The 24,109-nt window shown below is 43.4% G+C and overlaps 2 long non-coding RNA genes across 2 annotated transcripts in view; one reads left to right on the top strand and one right to left on the bottom strand.

Moving 5' to 3' along the window:
• Window positions 1-24,109, bottom strand: part of LOC138851711 (uncharacterized) — a 32,854-nt gene that overhangs the window by 4,607 nt on the left and 4,138 nt on the right. The window contains exons 3-4 of the long non-coding RNA XR_011391361.1: window positions 23,891-24,083; window positions 1,122-1,196 (exon numbers count right to left, since the gene is read on the bottom strand). This is a non-coding gene — a long non-coding RNA (uncharacterized lncRNA). The remainder of the gene's footprint in view (window positions 1-1,121; window positions 1,197-23,890; window positions 24,084-24,109) is intronic.
• Window positions 956-24,109, top strand: LOC138851712 (uncharacterized). Its single transcript, XR_011391362.1, has 2 exons — window positions 956-2,330; window positions 23,947-24,109. It is a non-coding gene; the product is annotated as an uncharacterized lncRNA (long non-coding RNA).

Below are 24,109 nucleotides of genomic sequence, written 5' to 3'. Positions count from 1 at the left end.
TCCCATTTATTTCCCCCCACCGAAACTCCCCTACCCCCTTCAGCTTTGTTTCGCTTAGGGCCAGGACATCCAACTTCTTTTCATTCATAACATCAGCAATCATCTGTTTCTTGTCATCCGCACTACATCCACGCACATTCAAGCATCCCAGTTTTATAAAGTTTTTCTTCTTCTCTTTTTTAGTAAATGTCTACAGGAGAAGGGGTTACTAGCCCATTGCTCCCGGCATTTTAGTCGCCTCATACGACACGCATGGCTTACGGAGGAAAGATTCTTTTCCACTTCCCCATGGACAATAGAAGAAATAAGGAAGAACAAGAGCTATTTAGAAAAAGGGAGAAAAACCTAGATGTATGTATATATATATGCATGTGCGTGTCTGTGAAGTGTGACCAAAGTGTAAGTAGGAGTAGCAAGATATCCCTGTTATCTAGCGTGTTTATGAGACAGAAAAAGAAACCAGCAATCCTACCATCATGCAAAACAGTTACAGGTTTCTGTTTCACAGTCATCTGGCAGGACGGTAGTACTTCCCTGGGTGGTTGCTGTCTACCAACCTACTCTGAAAAAAACCATACCCCCGGCCGGGATTGAACCCGCGGTCATAGAGTCTCAAAACTCCAGCCCGTCGTGTTAGCCACTAGACCAGCTAGCCATAATAAGATTCATCCAACTAGGTATATTTCTACACCATAGGAAGGTTAGCATAGGCACACCACTGTGACCACTAAATGCAAGTTTTGCCGTCACATGACGGCAGTGAAGGGACTTGAGCTAGAGTTCGTCACGGCCACTCTAGCTGGAGATTCGTCTGTAAAAACTTGCATTTGTGGTCACAGTGGTGCCTGTGTTAACCTTCCTATGGTGTAGAAATATACCTAGTTGGATGAATCTTATTGTGGCTAGCTGGTCTAGTGGCTAACGCGACGGGCTGGAGTTTTGAGACTATGACCGCGGGTTCAATCCCAGCCGGGGGTATGGTTTGCAATCGTGTCATTACGGTTTCTTGAGTCAGTTACAATGTCTGCACTTTAGAAGAGAGGTTTGGGATATTTGCTGTTTAGAGTGACATCTCACTGTCATATCTGCAGGCTTCTGCAAAGATAGTATAGGTGACTCACCAGCACAATCCTGGGCAACATAGATGCAGATTTTGTAAACCAGGAATGTACTTGGAGCCCATTTCAACAGCATCTCTGAAAGGCAAAAAAATCATTCAATTTATTTGGCATTACTTTTTATGCCTCTAATGTATTTCTTGGTTTTTATCCATTTCTCCTTTCTTCATCCACTAACCCCTTCCACTCTTTCATCATCCACTGTCACCCCTTCCACTCTTTCTTCATCCACTGTCACCCCTTCCACTCTTTCATCTATAGTTCAGCATTTTTAAACATTTTTGGGAATATTTTCAAAATTTCTTATAATACCCCACGGGTAATATTTTTATGCTGATTAAGAACATACACTTAAAAACATAAAAAGAGAAACATAGTTTTTAACATGATACATGGCTTTTTTTTCCCTTGTGATTTCTTCAATGTCATACCATCCTCTGTTCACTCTCACTCTCTCTCACTTCTTCCTCCTGGGATTCACACATTATCTGTAAATTGTTACACATTTTGTAAATTGTTGTTATGATTCTCACTATTTCATCTTGTGTAAGTTACCTTATTAATGTCTTATAAGGTCTAGGGGGAATACTGTACTTACATTCATGATTAGTCCTTCACAGTCTCTGAAACCCTGTTCATCCATCCTCACAGTCAACATGCTATTTAAACCAATATTACAAAAATAACATTATACGTATTCTAAAGTTAGGTAATTACAATTTATACACGTTCAGCATTCTGGCACAGTCTTCCCATTCATAGCAAGAGATACCTACTCTGGTCTGAGCCTGACCAGTACAATACATGGTACCTATTTACATGGTCTAATTTGAAACAATTATTACTCCAATCTCCTTTGTGGCCTTAACCCAGAATGTTCACAACCTGTAGCCACTTTGGATATAATGGTTACAACATCAAATATTAATTAATCACAAATGTTAGCTCCTGGACACACTCAAGAGGTAGAGTGAGGCACTTCCTTCCAGCCTGAATACACAACAGTGAGCCAGGCTCTCTCCTGCTTGTATACCCATAACAAACCATCACCATGCACAGTTCCTTAGCTACTACCATAGTTTTTCCCATTACTACACCTTATTTTACTTTTCAAATACTGTCTTTATAATCTACTTATTGTAACTTTCTTTTACAGGAGTGGACCCATCTGCCCTGTCTACATAAGTGATCAGTTCTCAGGACAGAATTAAGGTATTTGTGCATCCCAGCACTTTATAATAATTAGGAACTTCAAATAATGAGTCTAACTGCAACTTAGTTTCATATACATTTTGGGTCCTATAACCACAAACTAAACAACCTTCACATATATCAGCTTTTGTTTTAATCTTATCCATTACCTTTATTCTTATTTCTTTATCAAGTGTTGATCTTTTCAAAAATATTTTTTAAACAACATTCAATTACTGTATCATTTTATAATTGTGTACGCCTATCTTTGTGTAGGCCTATCTGTCAAGAACACCCAGCAAATAGGCAAAACTGGATTGAAGTTCATACTTTTTTTTCAACAAACCGTTAGTCTCCCACTAAGGCAGGATACCCCAAAAAGAAGAAGAAACACTTTCACCATCACTCACTCCATCTTCCCAGAGGTGTGCCTACACTACACTTCCCTCCTTCAGAGGTGTGGCTGCACTACACTTCCCTCCTTCACAGGTGTGGCTACACTACACTTCCCTCCTTCAGAGGTGTGCCTACACTACACTTCCCTCCTTCAGAGGTGTGGCTGCACTACACTTCCCTCCTTCAGAGGTGTGGCTACACTACACTTCCCTCCTTCAGAGGTGTGCCTACACTACACTTCCCTCCTTCAGAGGTGTGCCTACACTATATTTGCACCACCAATACACTGTAGCACAAGTTATGTTTGTCTCTTAGAGAAAGTTTTTTTTAGTTGTGCCTGGAAAAAGCTCTTAAGAGTGAAAGAATGTGCACATGAAGGAGTTCTAGGAGGAGCATTTATCACTTGTCATAACACTTTCTCTCAACAGTCGGCATCTCAACTTTAACCTCATTTTATTTCATTATCATGATCATATTCGAGCTATATGATACTGATGTATACTATGATAACATTTTATATATAGTACATGTATTATTATTACAGGCTGAGTATCCCTTATCCAAAATTCAAAAAGCTTCATCAAACTGCTTTCTTGACCCCACAAAAGGAAAATTCAAGTAGGTTGTGGGGAGGTTCCCAGGCACTATGAAGGTCACTGTGTACCCAGACACTTGCAAGTGTGACCTTACATACCCTGGGTCACCCTCTGATGCCCTCTTTGTGCCAGTTTGTTATAGTTATCACTGTCAGACCTTAGTACAATACAGCCTCTCCTCACTTAGTGACGTACTCATTTACTGACGTCTCGGACGTGATAACAAATACAGTGGACCCCCGCATAACGGACGCCTTGCATAGCGGACAATCCGCATAGCGGACGCTTTGTTCGCTAAAATTTTGCCCCGCATAGTGGACAAAAACCCGCTCAGCGGCCTTCGTCCGAGACGCGTCCAATGTGCGCCCTCAGCCAGCCTCACATGTGCCGCCCGTGCCATTGTTTACCAGCCAGCCTCCGCGGTAACATTCAAGCATACACTCGGAATATTTCGTATTATTACAGTGTTTTCGGTGCTGTTTCTGGAAAATAAGTGACCATGGGCCCCAAGAAAGCTTCTAGTTCCAACCCTACAGCAATAAGGGTTAGAATTCCCATTGAAATGAAGAAAGAGATCATTGATAAGTATGAAAGTGGAGTGCGTATCACCGACCTGGTCAGGTTGTACAAGAAACCCAAATCAACCATCTCTTCTATTGTGGGCAAGAAAACGGCAATCAAGGAAGCTGTTGTTGCCAAAGGTTTAACTGTGTTTTCGAAACAAAGATCGCAAGTGATGGAAGATGTTGAGAGACTCTTATTGGTGTGGATAAATGAAAAACAGCTAGCAGGAGATAGCGTCTCTCAAGCGATCATATGTGAAAAGGCTAGGAAGTTGCATGAGGATTTAATTAAAAAAATGCCTGCAACTAGTGATGATGTGAGTGAATTTAAGGCCAGCAAAGGTTGGTTTGAGAGATTTAAGAAGCGTAGTGGCATACATAGTGTGATACGGCATGGTGAGGCTGCCAGTTCGGACCACAAAGCGGCTGAAAAATATGTGCATGAATTCAAGGAGTACATAGAAACTGAAGGACTGAAACCTGAACAAGTGTTTAATTGTGATGAAACAGGCCTGTTCTGGAAGAAAATGCCAAGCAGGACCTACATTACTCAGGAGGAAAAGGCACTCCCAGGACATAAGCCTATGAAAGACAGGCTTACTTTGTTGATGTGTGCCAATGCTAGTGGTGATTGCAAAGTTAAGCCTTTATTAGTGTATCACTCTGAAACTCCCAGAGCGTTCAGGCAAAAGAATGTCCTCAAGGATAATTTGTGTGTGCTGTGGAGGGCAAACAGTAAGGCATGGGTCACTAGGGAATTTTTCTATAACTGGTTACACCATGCATTTGCCCCCAATGTGAAAGATTACCTAACTGAAAAGAAATTAGAACTTAAGTGCCTCCTGGTGTTAGACAATGCCCCTGGTCATCCTACAGACGTGGCAGAGCGACTTTATGGGGACATGAGCTTCATTAAGGTGAAGTTTTTGCCTCCTAATACCACTCCTCTCCTGCAGCCCATGGACCAGCAGGTCATTTCCAACTTCAAGAAACTGTACACAAAAGCTCTGTTTCAAAAGTGCTTTGAAGTGACCACAGACACTCGATTGACTCTAAAAGAGTTTTGGAAGGATCACTTTAATATCCTCAATTGTGTAAACCTTATAGGTAAGGCTTGGGAGGGAGTGACTAAGAGAACCTTGAACTCTGCTTGGAAGAAACTGTGGCCAGAATGTGTAGACAAAAGGGATTTTGAAGGGTTTGAGGCTAACCCTGAGAGGAGTATACCAGTTGAGGAATCAATTGTGGCATTGGGGAAGTCCTTGGGGTTGGAGGTTAGTGGGGAGGATGTGGAAGAGTTGGTGGAGGAGGACAATGAAGAACTAACCACTGATGAGCTGATAGATCAACTTCAAGAGCAAGAGGCCAGACCTGGGGAAACTGGTTCAAAGGAGGGGAGAGAGAAATTGAAGGAATTGCCTACTTCAAAGATTAAGGAAATGTGTGCAAAATGGCTTGAAGTGCAAACCTTTTTTGATGAAAATCACCCTCACACAGCTATTGCAAGCCGTGCTGGTGACTGTTACAATGACACTGTTGTGAACCACTTTAGACAAATCATAAAGGAACGAGAGGTACAGGCCACTATGGACAGATATGTTGTGCGAAAGAAGTCCAGTGACTCTGAAGCTGGTCCTAGTGGCATTAAAAGAAGAAGGGAAGTAACCCCAGAAAAGGACTTGCTACCTCAAGTCCTAATGGAAGGGGATTCCCCTTCTAAACACTAACACTCTCTCTCCCCTCCTCCCATCCCATCAATCATCACCAGATCTTCAATAAAAGTAAGTGTCATGTAATTGTGCATGCCTTTTTCAGTTTGTGTGTACTAAAATTAACATTTTTTTGTGGTAAAAAAAATTTTTTTTCATACTTTTGGGTGTCTTGCACGGATTAATTTTATTTCCATTATTTCTTATGGGGAAAATTAATTCGCATAGCGAACATTTCGCATAACGGCCAGCCCTCTTGCACGGATTAAGTTCGCTATGCGGGGGTCCACTGTACTACATTGTAAAACTACCGTATTTTGCGGCTTATGAAATGTCTCCAAAAATCAGCCTGCGTCGTATAAACTGAAGGTCAGTGATGGGAGTTACAAGTCTAGGGTTTGGGGTGGGCTGTAGCTCTCCCAGTTACGTCTGATGCTGAGCCACTCAAACTAAAACGAGTGTAGTATTTCGCGTCTTATAAGCTGCAAAATACGTTATGTGCTTTCAGGACGTGTGTAATAACCTGGATTTTTTTTTTTTATTAAGACACCTGCCATCTCCCATCGAGGTCGGGTGACCTAACAAGAAAAATGCAAGTTTTCCTTTTTACTTTTAGTAATAACCTGCATATAAAGTATAAATGGGTTTAGTCTTTAGACTTGTGTTCCATCCCCAAGTTATTTCATTATATTACAAAATCCAAAACATTTCAAAATCATACGCACTTTTTGAAAAAACCATTTTGAACAAGGGATTCTCAACCTGTATTGTTATTATCATGTTATTGTTATATTGAAGAGGTGGAGTAATACATCACCAGGGCCATATAACATTACCAGGGCCATACATCACTAGAACCATACATCACCAGAGCCATACATCACTAGAACCATACATCACCAGGGCCATACAACACTAGACCCATACATCATCACCAGGGCCATACATCACTAGAACCATACATCACCAGGGGCTTTCTGCATGCTCAACCAAGTGTCACCCATCACTGTACATTCTATCATGTGGAAATAAATCAATGACTGAGTATTGGGAATTAACTTCATTCAATGTAAGACAAGAATACCTTGAATGTCTTCCAGAATTACTCACTCTCATAAACATGCCTCCTCATCCCTTAATTTTTTTTTAACAAATCAGCTGTTTCCCACAGAGGCAGGGTGACCCAAAAAATAAAAAACATTTTCATAATCCCTCACTGCCTTGCCAAAGACATGCCTACACTACAATTCAAAAACTGCAACATATCTCCATCCCTTCTTCAGAGTGCAGGCACTGTACCTCCCATTTCCAAGACAAGTCCAGCAAACCAGTTTCCCCAAATCTCTTCATAAATGTTACCCTGCTCACACTCCAACAGCATGTCAAATATAAGACCATTTGCCTCCACTCTCTCCTAACACACTCAGGAGTGGAGGAAATGGTTTTTATGACTTGATATGCTGTTGGAGTGTGAGCAAGGTAACATTTATGAAGGGATTCAGGGATACACTATTATATGTGTAACTAAATACCTATCATCAACTATTATATTACTGAAGGGGGTAGGGGAGTTTTGGTGGGGGAAAATAAATGGGATTAAACCGAAGTGGCTAGTTTATTGTGCACCCCATATCCATCCTGTGGACGGTAGCGCGAGAGCATATGGATACACAAAAGGCCTAGGAACTAGGCCCCAAAGGGTTAACAGGAATACATATGGATTTATATCTACATATCTATAGTTCACTTATCTGTTACAAGCAAATTTAGGAAATTTGCTTAGTATATCTGGTATCTTATTTTCATTAATAAGATATCTTGACATGTCACATAGGTTATTATACTGTCTGTCTCTGTATTCCTCAATAAGTGGACAATTAAGCACATAGTGTTCAAGAGAGTGACCATATGCCTGATCACATAATTTACATTTAGTTTGATCATCATCTGTGTGTCTCCCAAACTGCCAGAAGTACTTGTAACCAAGCCTAAGCCTGGCCACTACAACATCAGTCAGTCTGTTCACATTGCAAGTTGCTCCATAAACATACTTATCTACGTTCATGTTATCATAGTGGGTTATAGATCTACTCAGGCTTCTAACTGCATTCCTATAACAATCATTTTCATTATTTACTTCTCTCCTAATATTATTCCTAATGCTAGACACAGTTATACCAAAGTTATATTCTACATTCTCCTTCTGGATACTCTTCTTGGCTAACATATCAACTTTATCATGAAGGAGTAATCCAATGTGTGATGGGATCCATAGCAATTGTACATTAATTCCTTTGTCCCTAATTTTTGAGTATCTATACCTGGCTTCCCCAATGAGCATGTTGTTGGAGTCATTATATGAGTCAAGAGCCTTCAATGATGACATAGAATCAGTAATGATGATAGAGTCAAGCTCAGTGTCATAGGTTAGCTTTAGCGCCATTAGGATTGCAAACAATTCAGTTTGCAGTGTAGACGCCCAGTTGTTAATTCTTATGCCTAACTCAACAAATTTATTATCGTTCTTAACTAGGGAGGTGGCAACAAGAGCAGATGCAGCCCTGCCAGAAGACTCCTGTTTAGATCCATCAGTGTATATAACTTGTGATAACTTATTACTACCAGCTAGGTGAGAAATTTCTTCTTGAGCAGTTGCTCTAACAAGAGATTTAAGGAAGGGATTACTAGCAATGAGCTTCTTGGGAGGGACTTGTAGGTATGTGATATTAAATGAACACATCTTCCATGGAGGGGTGAAATGCTCTTGTTGCCTACAGTGATACAGTTCATGCAGGTTATAAAACTTAATGCAATTGCATTTTCACAATCCATTTAGATCTGTGTGTATTTACCTCTAGACACTTGGTAAGATTCACTGTGACAGTGTCTGGTTCGTTTCTCAACATTCTAATACCGAGTACAGTGTTAATTTCAAATCCTATCACTGATACTAGAAATACCAGCGAACTTTTGTAGATCTGGGACAGCCAAGAATAGTCTATTATTATTATTATAATCAAAAAGAAGCGCTAAGCCACAAGGGCTATACAGCGCTGCAGGGTAGGGAAGGAAGCAAGGGAATTGGATGGCAGAAGGGAGGGGGGATGATCAGCAGGTTACAGAAAACAGCGGGGCAGGGGATAGTACGGGGGTAGAGGGTAGCAAGAGATTCAAGTAGAAAGGGCTGAAAGTATCAGAATTTGTGAAGTAAGTCAGTCGTTGTCAAAAAGTCAATGAGAGAGTCCGGATGAAAGGTGGGTCCATCAGCGAGAAGGGAAGGTAAAGAGAGAGCAGCGGGGCGAAGACGACGACAGAGGTAAATTCTGCGTGCTCGTTGATAAAGTGGGCAGTCCAACAGAATGTGGCTGACTGATAATGGAGCTTGGCAATTCTCACAGAGAGGAGCAAGACGCCTCTCCATGAGATATCCATGAGTAAGACGAGTATGGCCAATGCGAAGACGGGAGAGAGTAGTCTCCCAACCTCGACACTGGTGATAAGAAGACGGCCAGTAACCTATACTCGGTTTAATAGACTGAAGTTTGTTGCCGAGCATAGTAGACCAACGTTGTTGCCAACGGGTGTGAAGGTGGGAAGATATTACAGCAAAATAGTCCGTACATGGAATACCTCTATAAGAAACTGGTAGGTCATGTACTGCTGACCGCGCAGCAGTGTCTGCCTGTTCATTGCCCTGTACGTCAACATGACCAGGGACCCAACAAAAAACAATATCTTTATGCTTAGTAAAGATGCGGCGTAGCCAAAGTTGGATACGGAGGACTAAGGGGTGAGGTGTATCAAATTTTTGTATAGCCTGTAAAGCACTAAGGGAGTCTGAGACAACCACAAATGATGACACAGGCATAGATGCAATACGGATAAGTGCTGTAAGGATGGCATATAATTCAGCAGTAAAAATACTAGCTGAAGATAGTAAATGCCCTTGTACGACGCTGTCCGGAAACACTGCTGCGAATCCTACGCCGTCAGAAGACTTAGAGCCATCTGTGTACACAGCAATGGCATGAGAATGAGAGTGAAAGTGGTCAAGAAAAAGAGAGCGGGAAGCGACCGTAGACAGTTGGGCTTTCGAGCAAGGGAGGGAGAAAGAACAGACTCGAACAGCTGGAACTTCCCAGGGGGGTAGGGAAAAGTGAGATGCTACATGTACATAGAAAGGTGGTAGTTGAAGAGAAGACAAGAGCGAATGAAGGCGAAGAGAGAAGGGACGGAGTAAGCAGGGGCGGCGAACAAATAAAGAATGTCTACTAATATCAGTGACCATTCTATAAATGGAAGGATTGCGGAGATCATGAGAGCGTACATAGTAGCGCAGGCAATGGGCATCACGGCGATCGGATAAGGATGGAACGTTCGCTTCTGCATAGAGGCTTTCGACAGGGGAAGAGCGAAAAGCACCAAGGCATAAACGTAATCCTTGGTGATGAATGGGGTTAAGGCTAGAGAGAGTAGCAGGAGATGCCGCTGAATAGATCTGGTCACCATAATCAAGTTTCGATAAAATAAGGGTGGAATGTAGGTGAAGGAGGGTTCGACGATCAGCTCCCCACGAAAGATGAGCAAGGGTTTTAAGAAGGTTCAGCCGGCTGTGACAAGTTGCCTTCAGAGAGGTAATGTGAGGTTTCCAGGATAACCTACGATCAAAGAGGAGGCCCAGAAACTTGACTGTATCACGTTCAGGGATACGGGAGCCATAGAGGTACAAAGGATGATCGGAGATGACAGAGCGTCTAGTGAAAGTGATTTGGTGGGTTTTAGTGCTGGAAAATTTAAACCCATGTGTGGTGGCCCAATTGGAAACACGGTCGACTGCATGCTGGAGAGAAACTGTAAGGAGGTGACAGTCAGCGCCTGCACAGGCAATAGCGAAGTCATCAACATAGAGTGATGACCAAATATTTGATGGAAGACTAGAGGCCAAATCATTAATAGCAAGGAGAAAAAGTGTTGTGCTCAGAACACATCCCTGGGGGACACCTTCAGCTTGGATAAAGTCCGGGGAGAGCACATTATTAACCCGAACACGGAAATGCCTGTCAGTTAAAAAGTTCTTAAGGAAGGATGGTAGATTGCCTCGAAGGCCTAAGGAGTGGGCTTGGGCTAAAATATTATACCTCCAAGTTGTGTCATATGCCTTCTCAAGGTCAAAAAATATGGCAATAACTGAGTGGTTATTCGCAAAGGCATTACGAACATACGTATCCAAGCGCAGTAAGGGGTCTATGGTAGAACGTCCCTTACGAAAGCCATATTGACGAGTGGAGAGACTGTTGTGTGTCTCTAAATACCACACTAAACGTCTATTTACTAGACGTTCCATTACTTTGCAAACTGCACTGGTAAGAGCAATGGGACGATAGTGGGAGGTTTCATGTCCCGTAGTGCCTGGTTTGCGGAAAGGGAGAACAATGGCGGATTTCCACAGCTGTGGAAGAACTCCTTGTGACCAAATAAGATTGTAAAGGCGTAATAGGACTGCAAGGGCTGACTGATGTAAATGTTGTAGCATACGAATATGAATGTCGTCGGGCCCAGCTGCCGATGATCGACAAGCTGAGAGTGTTGCCTCCAGTTCTTGAAGTGTAAAAGGCACATTATACTGTTCTTCTCTGAGAGAAGAAAAGTCCAAGGGTGCTAACTCTCTGGCAGACTTTGAGGAAAGAAATGAGGGGCATAGATGGAGTCCCTGAGAAATACGGACCAGATGATTGCCAATTTCATTGGCAACATCTAGTGGGTTTGCTATATCAACACCGGCAACCCGCAGAACAGGAGCCGGGTCAGGAGAATATTTACCACTCAGTTTTCGTACTTTTTTCCAGACTGCACTCATAGAGGAAGCAGAGGTGATGGTGGAGACATAATCTCGCCAGCAAGTGCGTTTAGCGTCACGGATGACACGGCGAGCGATCGCACGCTTCTGTTTAAAATCAAGGAGTCGCTCTGTGGTTCTATTGTACCGGTACCTGCCCCATGCAGCGCGTTTCAAACGTACTGCACGAGCACAAGCAGGAGACCACCAAGGCACGCATTTCTGAGAATGCCTGCCCGAAGTTTGGGGTATAGAATGAGAAGCTGCGGTGAAAACGGAGGACGAGAAGAGGTGTAAAAGCTCATCGATGGAGGACGAAGAAGGAACCTCTTTAAAAACAGTCAGGTGTGAGTAAAGGTTCCAATTTGCCCGATTAAATTGCCAGCGTGGGGTGCGAAGAGGTGGCGAATATGAAGGGGAAGTAAGAATGATTGGGAAATGATCACTGTCATGTAAGTCCGGGAGAACAGACCAAGTGAAGTCTAATGCGGCGGAGGAAGAGCAAACTGAGAGATCGATGCAAGAGAGAGTATGAGTCCGAGGATCAAAATGGGTGTGAGTACCTGTATTTAAAACATGGAGGGGGTGGGTGGCAAGAAAAGCCTCTAACTGAATTCCACGGGAATCACAGTGAGACCCCCCCCAGAGGAAATGGTGGGCATTAAAATCACCAAGTAACAGAATCGGTGGCGGTAATGACGAAACAAGGAAGGCAAAATCCGGAATAGATAATGCCCGAGAAGGAGAGAGATATAAAGAACAGAGCGTATACCACCTATGTAAGTGGATACGGGCTGCTGTGTAATGCAGCGAAGTATGAACAAATAGCTGATGGTACGGAATATCAGTGCGGAGAAGAAGGGCACTTTCATTAAAGGTCCCATCAGGAAAAGGATCTGAAGAATACAATAAATTATAGCCTGAGATGTGAGAAATAACAGCAGAGTGTAATTTTGGTTCCTGTAAGCAAACACCAACAGGGGCAAACTGGGAGAGTAACATCTGAAGCTCACCCCGATTACCCCTGAGGCCGCGTATATTCCACTGTAAAAAGGCCATGATTGGCAATGATAAAGATACTTGAAATCCGCAGGTAAGGGTTCCTACGGACTAGAAGGGTTAGAAAAGTCCACATGCGGAGGCAGTGGAAAATGTTCAAGCAGCGAAGGAACGGTGCGCTGTGAAGAAAGGAGTTGCGCAGATGGAGCAGAGGAGAGAGAAAGAGCGGAAGGTGGATCAGTGTCCATTGATGGTTTGGTCTCTGCAATATATTCAGAGATTGCTTCAAGTGTTTCGGAATTCAGAGATGTCGTATGGGAGACAATATTGGGAATGGTAGGGGGAGGATGAGTAAAGATTGGAACTGTATTGGACTGTACCAAGGTAGGGGGGGGCGAAAGGGTGGAGGGAACTGGAGAAGCGTGGCAGGGGACAGAAGAGACAGGAACCTGGGAGGTGGCAGAAGAGGAAGAAACTTGGGAGGGAACAGGGGAGGAAGGTACATTACGAGGAGGAGGGTGAACCTCTGCACTTGTAACTGAGCCAGTGAGAGGGGAAGAACTAGGGACAGAGACAGGGAGGGTAAAATGAGGAGGTGGAAGATGGGTAGGAGGTGTTACCGGACCTTTTTTTGACTTTTGAGAAGTAGAGGGACGATTGGGAAGAGGTGTCGTACGAGGTCTCGTCGATACTGAGGCTTGTAAGAGAGAACTCGAAGAAGCGAGATTAGACTGAGGCGTTGAAGTAGGGACGTCTGAGCCGAGGACAGCAAAAGGATTAGATACAGGAGTGATTATGGGAGAGGTAACCACAGAGGTGGGTGTAGAAGATGGGATACCAGAAGTGGGGGGACGTTTTGAAACACGGGAATAAGAAACACGTGGGAGTCTCCCTTGGAGGCGGAGATGAGAAACTGCCATGGCATAAGGGAGACCTTCTGTCTCTTTGAGGTAACGGATTTCCCGCTCGTTTAAATAGACCTGACAACGGCGAGAGTACGAAGGGTGAGCCTCATGACAGTTAAGGCAAGAGGGAGATCGATTGCAAGACGTATTAGAATGGTCATCGGCACCACAGACTGGGCATTCGGCGATAGATCTGCAATATTTCGCTGGATGGCCAAATCGCCAGCAATTTCTACACTGTTGTGGTGTAGGGATCACCTTTCGAACTTGTAACCGATGTCCTGCTATATAAACTGAGGATGGGAGTTCTCGGCTGTCAAAAGTTAAACGAGCCACATTGCTAGGGTATCGTCTCCGCCCACGGGCAGGAAGAACGTAAGTGTCTACCTTGAGGATTGGGAGATCTTGGAGTTCCAGCTGTTCTAGAATGTCGGTGCCACATGTCTGGAAATTTTGTTGAACTATGGTATGGGGCAGAATGACGGTACCACTACAAGAATTGAGGGAATGATGTTTTTCAAGGGTGACAGGAACAGTATCTATATGGGAAAGACGAGAGAGCTCACGAGCCTGGGTAGCATTCTGTACGGTAATGATGCGCGTACCGCTCTTAAGAGCATGAAAAGAAATATCTTTACCAACATGGCGTAGGAGTGCCTTGCCAATACTATGGTCAGAAAGATAGGCAGTAGAGGAAGTTGGTCGTAAAGTGAAGAATTTAGTCCACTGTTCAGTCTGAAACTGAGCGTGGAAAGGTAGTGAAGGACGTGTCGATCGTTTCTGAGAAGAACGAGAAGGTGAAGGTGGAGAAGTATCATCAGCAGGTAATTGTCGTTGACGTTTAGGCGTGGGACCAGAGTTGGTCCGACGTGGAACGGGTCGGCGATTTGAAAATTGCCGCACCGTAGAGGGAGAGGCCGGAAGCATAGTCAGAGGAGAGCGAAGGTCTGATAAATCGAAGGAGTCAGTCGAGGCCTCAGTACCTGAAGCGGGTGAGGAAACAGCACCGGCAATAGGTACAGAGGCATGAGGAATGTCTGAAGAGTGGTCCAAAGACGAGGCGGGGTCAGAACGGGGTGCGGTATCAAGAAGGGGCCCGGGGGTACCAGGTTCATGGACTAGGGCTGCCATGGTTAGGTTACTTCTTTCTTTTTGTTTTTAAGAAAAAAAAAGAAAGAAGAAAAGAAAATAAAAATAAAAAAAAGAAAAAAAAAAGGGGGGACCGGGGAGGGATAGTTCCTAGGAGGAATGAAAGGGCCAGAAATCTCCCTCCGCGCCCAAGAGGACCTCAGCACCGCAAGTAGCGCAGATGCAGCATGGAACCCGTGCCATACCCTACCCATCATGCCAGTAAACTAACAATCTGGGATAGCAACCTCACATCTGCCGAGCTACCTCGGTGGACAAAAGAGAGGGCGGCCGGATATCCGCCACAAAGCATACCTCCTTCGGCCACCACCCCCGGAATCCGAAAGGTGGCTTCCAGAGATACACCCGTCGCCCAAAAGACACCCAAAGCTACTCCGGGATACCGGAGAGGGATCGGGACATCCCCAGGCAATCCAGATTCCACGGCAAACTACGCCACCGCCAAGAACCTCAACGGAATGGGATGGACCCCGGTATCCTTTCCCCTACCTAGGAACTAGCGCGCCTGTGGGAGAAATCCCAAAGGACAAAAAGAGGAAGGGCAAAAGGGAGGAGTGGGGAGGAGGAGGAGGAAAGGAAAAAGGGGAGGATGGGGAGGATGGGATAGGGGAGGGGAGATTGGGGGGTAATTAGGTTCGGTCTGAGGAAGAAGACCGATAGGTCTAATTCCTCAGACCAAGAGCCTCTTCACCACGCCAAGGAGCCCCCCTTGAAGAGGTTGGGGCTTAGGGATAGGCACAATGAGACTATTGGTCCAGGAAGTAGGAAGAACGCCCTCAATGTAACTGAGATTATACAGTGCCAACAAAGGGTTATCAGGCACGTGCCTTAGAGTTCTGAGAATATCATAGGTTATACCATCCTCTCCAGGAGCAGTTGATCGACCTTTGGTTAATGCATTATCTAATTCATACTCGGTAAAGAGGCAATCACTCTCATCAATATTTTGGCTCATAAAATTAATCAGTTTCAACATTTCTTCAGAAGTACTCTCTAAATTTTTTCTAATATGAGATGGAAGGCTTTCATGCCTGGATGTTTTGGACCAGTCATTTATGAGGTCATTTGCTTTTTCAAGAGGAAAGGGATGAGCAACATTGCCAGTCTTTTTCCTGGTTATTTTATTTATACCTTTCCAAGCCAAACTCAAAGGGGTGGACCTATTTAATCCACTAACAAACTGTTCCCATTCCTGTTGCCTAAGTTCTTCCTTTCTATGTATTGTAGTGATACTGGTCCTGTGGGGAGCAGCAGCAGGATAATACTGCACCACCTCTAGGGGCCCTTAACAACAACAACAGTTTGGTGTGTGTCATGGGCACCAACACATGGTGTGTGATTCTCTCCTACTTTATCCATTTATCAGCGATGCAGATTACATGGTGAGTTTAAATATGTGGCCTGTAGTTATAACTTTTCTCTTGACATATGCAAGACATCACCATCCCTGTAGAAGCCATTATTAGATGTACTAGTCATTATATTTTGTTGTTGCAGAAGTACTATGAAGATTCTATGTTCAATAAAGCCTAGAGATAAGGCCTGTGTTTCTATCACAACAATTTATTGAACATAGAATCCTGGGCTACCTGGTGGTGATCCTGCGCTAGACTACATCACAACATGGAGCGTTTACTGAAACCTGAGAGGCTAGACTGTGACCCCAGCTTATCAACGGCTGCTCAGGAATGGAAGCACTGGTTTAAGACTTTCGAAAACTTCTTGGGAGCCCTTCCTAAAGAAGATCTAGATAAACTAAGTCTGCTCATCAATTTTGTGTCACCTAAGATATATGAGGCTATTTCTGAGTGTAATACCTACGAAGATGCTATCAAAACCCTCAAGTCTCAGTATATTAAACCTACAAATGAAATCTTTGCACGCTATCGCCTTGCAACTCGCCGCCAGCAGATTGATGAGTCCTTAGAGGAATACTTTCAAGCACTGAAAATTTTAGGTAAGGACTGTCACTTCCAAGCAGTGACAGCTGCTCAGTATTGTGAAGAGTCCATCAGGGATGCTTTTATCAGTGGCCTGCAATCACCAATAATAAGGCAGCGTTTATTGGAGAATAAAACTCTCGACTTAGCCGCTGCCTTTGACCAGGCAAGAGCTCTAGATTCAGCCCAGAAGAATTCTGAAGTATACAGTACCACTCAGCCTTCTCGAGTGGTAAGTGCTGCAATTCCTGACCAAGACTCTTGCAATGAAGTTACTGGGGAACCTGCCTCAGTGACAGCAGCAGCAGGTACGGTGTGTTTCTTTTGTGGTTTTTCAAGACATCCACGTCCAAAGTGTCCTGCTCGTGAAGCAATGTGCCATAAATGCCACAAGAAAGGTCACTTTGCTAAAGTATGTCGTGCTAATGCATCAACAAGAGCTAGTGCCTCCACACATTCCAGTGATCATGCGACTCTAGCAACAGTGACTTCTGCGGCTACTCCAAATTCACTGTCAAAGGCAGTTGTGAAAGTATTCATCAAAGGAACAGAAGTAGATGGTCTTATTGATAGTGGCAGCTCAGAGAGTTTCATCAACCTTGACTTAGTTAAACGGCTCTCCTTGACTCTACATCACTCATCAGGTACCGTTTCCATGGCATCAACATCTCTCTCTATTCAGACCTTAGGGTTTTGTAAGGTAAATCTCAGAGTTAATGGAAAGGATTATCAAGATGTACATTTAGCTATTCTGCCACAACTGTGCTCTGATGTTATCCTTGGTCAGGACTTTCAGAAGCTGCATGGTAGTGTCACCTTAACATATGGAGGTGAACTGCCTCCTCTTGTTGTCTGTGGACTTAGCACTTTAAGGGTAGACCCACCAAAGCTGTTTGCAAATCTTACCGCGGATTGCCATCCTATATCAGCTAAGTCACGCCGCTATTCTTATGAGGATCGGATGTTCATTGAGAAAGAAACTCAGAGGCTGCTGAAGGAGGGTATTATAGAACCGAGTGATTCCCCTTGGCGTGCACAGGTTGTTGTTGTTAAAGATGGTTATAGGAAACGGAGACTGGCTATCGATTACTCTGAGACAATCAACAAATTTACACTTCTTGATGGGTACCCTCTACCTCGAATTGACGATACAGTGAACAAAATTGCTCAGTACTACGTGTTTAGCACAATTGATCTGCAGAGTGCCTATCATCAAGTCCCTATAAGGAATGAAGATAAACCATACACAGCGTTTCAGGCTAGTGATGGCCTGTATCAGTTTACCAGAGTCCCTTTTGGAGTCACCAATGGGGTAGCCTGCTTCCAACGAATTATGGATTCACTCATTCAGGAAGAGCAACTCATGGGAACCTACGCGTATTTAGATAATGTTACCATTTGTGGCAAGACCCAGGAGGAACATGATGCAAACCTTGATAAGTTTTTGGAAGCCGCCAAGAAGAAAAATATCAGTTACAATGAGGAAAAGTGCACTTTTTCAACTAAAAGGCTTAGCATCCTTGGTTATGTAGTGGAAGGAGGTTCAATATTCCCAGACCCTGAACGACTACGACCTCTACGGGAACTTCCAATGCCTCAAGACAAAAAGTCACTCCGAAGAACTCTTGGTCTCTTTGCTTATTACTCACAATGGATCTACAACTATTCAAGTAAAGTCCGCCCATTGAGTGCTACCACATTTCCTGTGACAAAGGAAGCAGAAGCCGCTTTCCATACTCTCAAACAGGACATTGAAAACTCAGTAGTTCAAGCCATTGATGAGTCCCTACCATTCGAAGTGGAAACGGATGCATCTGACATTGCCATTGCTGCAGTCTTATCTCAGGCAGGACGACCAGTAGCCTTCTTTTCGAGAACTTTTCAAGGATCAGAGAAATGTTATGCTGCTGTAGAAAAGGAAGCCCAGGCCATCATAGAAGCAGTTCGCCACTGGAGGCATTATTTAACTGGTAGACATTTCACCATAAGGACTGACCAACGGTCCGTGATGTATATGTTCGACAAGAGGCACAAAAGTAGGATAAAGAATGACAAGATATTACGCTGGAGGATGGAACTATCGTGTTATGACTTTGATATTCTGTACCGACCGGGTCAAGAGAACATCTCACCTGATGCATTCTCTAGGTCCCACTGTGGAGCAGCATGTCATGATTTGCAATCACTCTCAGCTCTCCACAAGGCTTTGTGTCACCCAGGAGTTACACGCCTGTACCATTTTGTCAAATCAAAGAACATGCCCTACTCAGTGGAAGATGTGCGACAAGTGATCAGAGCATGCAGAGTATGTGCAGAGTGCAAGCCAAACTTTCATCAGCCAGAGAAGACTCATCTCATAAAATCCACCCAGCCTTTCGAAAGATTGAATATAGATTTCAAAGGACCTCTACCAAGCACAAATCAGAATAGGTATTTCCTTAACATAGTAGATGAATATTCAAGGTTTCCCTTTGTATTCCCCTGTGCAAATATGGCTGCTTCAACTGTTATTAGTTGTCTTTCACAGTTGTTCTCTATTTTTGGTATGCCAGCTTATATCCATTCAGACAGGGGATCCTCGTTCATGAGTAACGAACTTCAGGAGTTTTTGGCTAGCAAAGGTATTGCCTGCAGCAGAACAACAAGCTACAACCCTCAAGGCAATGGTCAAGTGGAGCGGTTCAATGGTACTATATGGAAGGCAGTTACAATGACATTAAAGTCGCGCAATCTACCTGTTCAACACTGGCAAACTGTCCTACCTGATGCTCTTCACTCTATTAGATCACTGCTGTGCACAGCTACTAATGCAACCCCTCATGAAAGACTCCTCAACTATTCACGTCGTTCCTCTACGGGAGCCTCCGTGCCCACTTGGTTATGTCATCCTGGACCCGTTCTCCTGAAGAGTCACCGTAGGATGAACAAGACGGATCCTTTAGTGGAAGAGGTAGAGCTCCTGCAAGCTAATCCACATTACGCCCACATTCGCTACCAAAATGGTGAAGAGACTACAGTATCTACAAGACATTTAGCCCCAGTTGAAATCCCTATTAGTGTGGAATCTCAAGATACACCAATAGATGTGAAAGATGCTTCGTTTTCTCCTGGAAAGCCCCTTGAGACTACCCCTATGGAAATAGAGGATTCTGCTCCAGCAGTTAATCAAACCCCGCTGGAAAATATCGAACCTGGTGAAGAGGCTCAAGGGCTACGAAGGTCGGGACGTGTACGTCGCCCACCTAACAGTTTGGGAGATTACTGTCTCTGATATTTTAGAAGGGGGAGATTGTAGTGATACTGGTCCTGTGGGGAGCAGCAGCAGGATAATACTGCACCACCTCTAGGGGCCCTTAACAACAACAACAGTTTGGTGTGTGTCATGGGCACCAACACATGGTGTGTGATTCTCTCCTACTTTATCCATTTATCAGCGATGCAGATTACATGGTGAGTTTAAATATGTGGCCTGTAGTTATAACTTTTCTCTTGACATATGCAAGACATCACCATCCCTGTAGAAGCCATTATTAGATGTACTAGTCATTATATTTTGTTGTTGCAGAAGTACTATGAAGATTCTATGTTCAATAAAGCCTAGAGATAAGGCCTGTGTTTCTATCACAACAGCATCAGGTCGAAGCTGGTTCGCTGGGGCATAGAGATTAAAAATGTTTATGGAAAAATCGCCTGCATATACTTTGACACCATGATACTGCATGTTAACTCGACTCTGCAAGGAAAGGAGTGAATGTGGCAAGTTCTTTCTGACATACATCACACAACAGTTGGTTGACCTTAGGTTATAAGCTGCATATCCAGGCAAGTTTGGTGGAGGTGCTCCATCTTTCAATCTACATTCCTGCAAACAGATGACATCAATATTCTTGGTTGCACTAATATGATGTAAGTCAGGCAACCGCTTCCTGATGGAAGCAATGTTCCATGAAAAGATTTGTAATGTATCCATTGTAGTGAGTTATTACAATCTCTTGCTCATAAGATGGTAAAACTATTATGCTTTGACTACAGTGTGCAGATACTTAAGAGCAAATAGCATAGTTTGTACGTCTTTATCTTCAGGACCTTTATTTTTAAGCATTTTTCGGCATCTTGGCAGCCAGTTAAAAGGCAAGTTTTGAAGGCAAGAGTTATGGGCTTCTTTCTCACAAATTGCTGGAAGCTGAACGGAGATTGCTGAATGCACAGGACCTAAAGTAGGAGAAACTTGTAACCATGGTAGAGGTGATAGGTGTGTGGTAGGTAAGTTTCTTGAACAGGGTGCCAGGTGTAAATGATAATGGGAGCCCTTTGATTGAACTTTGTATAGAAAGGGGTTTAGTTATAGGTAATACATATTTTAAGAAAAAGAGGATAAATAAGTATACAAGATATGATGTAGGGCGAAATGACAGTAGTTTGTTGGATTATGTATTGGTAGATAAAAGACTGTTGAGTAGACTTCAGGATGTACATGTTTATAGAGGGGCCACAGATATATCAGATCACTTTTTAGTTGTAGCTACACTGAGAGTAAAAGGTAGATGGGATACAAGGAGAATAGAAGCATCAGGGAAGAGAGAGGTGAAGGTTTATAAACTAAAAGAGGAGGCAGTTAGGGTAAGATATAAACAGCTATTGGAGGATAGATGGGCTAATGAGAGCATAGGCAATGGGGTCGAAGAGGTATGGGGTAGGTTTAAAAATGTAGTGTTAGAGTGTTCAGCAGAAGTTTGTGGTTACAGGAAAGTGGGTGCGGGAGGGAAGAGGAGCGATTGGTGGAATGATGATGTAAAGAGAGTAGTAAGGGAGAAAAAGTTAGCATATGAGAAGTTTTTACAAAGTAGAAGTGATGCAAGGAGGGAAGAGTATATGGAGAAAAAGAGAGAGGTTAAGAGAGTGGTGAAGCAATGTAAAAAGAGAGCAAATGAGAGAGTGGGTGAGATGTTATCAACAAATTTTGTTGAAAATAAGAAAAAGTTTTGGAGTGAGATTAACAAGTTAAGGAAGCCTAGAGAACAAATGGATTTGTCAGTTAAAAATAGGAGAGGAGAGTTATTAAATGGAGAGTTAGAGGTATTGGGAAGATGGAGGGAATATTTTGAGGAATTGTTAAATGTTGATGAAGATAGGGAAGCTGTGATTTCGTGTATAGGGCAAGGAGGAATAACATCTTGTAGGAGTGAGGAAGAGCCAGTTGTGAGTGTGGGGGAAGTTCGTGAGGCAGTAGGTAAAATGAAAGGGGGTAAGGCAGCCGGGATTGATGGGATAAAGATAGAAATGTTAAAAGCAGGTGGGGATATAGTTTTGGAGTGGTTGGTGCAATTATTTAATAAATGTATGGAAGAGGGTAAGGTACCTAGGGATTGGCAGAGAGCATGCATAGTTCCTTTGTATAAAGGCAAAGGGGACAAAAGAGAGTGCAAAAATTATAGGGGGATAAGTCTGTTGAGTATACCTGGTAAAGTGTATGGTAGAGTTATTATTGAAAGAATTAAGAGTAAGACGGAGAATAGGATAGCAGATGAACAAGGAGGCTTTAGGAAAGGTAGGGGGTGTGTGGACCAGGTGTTTACAGTGAAACACATAAGTGAACAGTATTTAGATAAGGCTAAAGAGGTCTTTCTGGCATTTATGAATTTGGAAAAGGCGCATGACAGGGTGGATAGGGGGGCAATGTGGCAGGTGTATGGTGTAGGAGGTAGGTTACTGAAAGCAGTGAAGGGTTTTTACGAGGATAGTGAGGCTCAAGTTAGAGTATGTAGGAAAGAGGGAAATTATTTCCCAGTAAAAGTAGGCCTTAGACAAGGATGTGTGATGTCACCGTGGTTGTTTAATATATTTATAGATGGCGTTGTAAGAGAAGTAAATGCGAGGGTCTTGGCAAGAGGCGTGGAGTTAAAAGATAAAGAATCACACATAAAGTGGGAGTTGTCACAGTTGCTCTTTGCTGATGACACTGTGCTCTTGGGAGATTCTGAAGAGAAGTTGCAGAGATTGGTGGATGAATTTGGTAGGGTAAGCAAAAGAAGAAAATTAAAAGTGAATACAGGAAAGAGTAAGGTTATGAGGATAACAAAAAGATTAGGTGATGAAAGATTGGATATCAGATTGGAGGGAGAGAGTATGGAGGAGGTGAATGTATTCAGATATTTGGGAGTGGACGTGTCAGCGGATGGGTCTATGAAAGATGAGGTGAATCATAGAATTGATGAGGGGAAAAGGGTGAGTGGTGCACTTAGGAGTCTGTGGAGACAAAGAACTTTGTCCTTGGAGGCAAAGAGGGGAATGTATGAGAGTATAGTTTTACCAACGCTCTTATATGGGTGTGAAGCATGGGTGATGAATGTTGCAGCGAGGAGAAGGCTGGAGGCAGTGGAGATGTCATGTCTGAGGGCAATGTGTGGTGTGAATATAATGCAGAGAATTCGTAGTTTGGAAGTTAGGAGGAGGTGCGGGATTACCAAAACTGTTGTCCAGAGGGCTGAGGAAGGGTTGTTGAGGTGGTTCGGACATGTAGAGAGAATGGAGCGAAACAGAGTGACTTCAAGAGTGTATCAGTCTGTAGTGGAAGGAAGGCGGGGTAGGGGTCGGCCTAGGAAAGGTTGGAGGGAGGGGGTAAAGGAGGTTTTGTGTGCGAGGGGCTTGGACTTCCAGCAGGCATGCGTGAGCGTGTTTGATAGGAGTGAATGGAGACAAATGGTTTTTAATACTTGACGTGCTGTTGGAGTGTGAGCAAAGTAACATTTATGAAGGGGTTCAGGGAAACCGGCAGGCCGGACTTGAGTCCTGGAGATGGGAAGTACAGTGCCTGCACTCTGAAGGAGGGGTGTTAATGTTGCAGTTTAAAAACTGTAGTGTAAAGCACCCTTCTGGCAAGACAGTGATGGAGTGAATGATGGTGAAAGTTTTTCTTTTTCGGGCCACCCTGCCTTGGTGGGAATCGGCCAGTGTGTTAATAATAAAAAAAGAAAAAAGTGCTAATTCTAGACCTATTGTGGATAATTTATCAATTAAACTTTATCATAGGTATACATGTAAACAAAAAATGACATGTATATATGGTTTGCTACTATCCACGGTTTCAGGTATCCATGGTAGGTCTTGGAATGTATTTTCTACAGATATGGTTGACTACTGTATACTGTTATAAAAATAACTATCATGGACTATTATAGTGTTGTATAAGAGTAAACTCTCCATGAGCAAGTGGAACAAAATTATTCTTCTGTAAGTCATGCATGTCATAAGAGGCGACTAAAATGCCTGGAGCAAGGGACTAGCAACCCTTTTTCCTGCATACATTACTAAATCTAAAAAGAGAATCTTTCATTTTTCTTTTTGGGCCACCCTGCCTTGGTGGGATACGGCCAGTTTGTTAAAAGAAGCAGCTAAGAGTAAACTAAATCATTACAGTATATCACTACATATCAAATCCTCTATCAGTTTCATATAAACTAATTCAAGTAGGACAACAAGCTGACTCACTTAAATATGTAAGCTACAGATGCAGGTCCATACCAATCACCTGCTTTCTTTCCCAGCTTCTGTCCAGAATGAACAACCAAGTTATGTAGAGAGAGTAGACAGTGTGGAGGAGGACAGTCACCTAGCCATTGCATGATACAGCAATGAATCAGGTCATCTGCTCCCTGCGTTGAATTCTTGTTATATCTCCAGTCTGTAAAATAATATACACTATCACTT

The sequence above is a fragment of the Cherax quadricarinatus genome, unplaced genomic scaffold (genome assembly GCF_038502225.1).
Source record: "Cherax quadricarinatus isolate ZL_2023a unplaced genomic scaffold, ASM3850222v1 Contig1772, whole genome shotgun sequence".
Taxonomy (NCBI): Eukaryota; Metazoa; Arthropoda; class Malacostraca; order Decapoda; family Parastacidae; genus Cherax; species Cherax quadricarinatus.
This window is presented reverse-complemented; position numbering and strand designations above follow the sequence as displayed.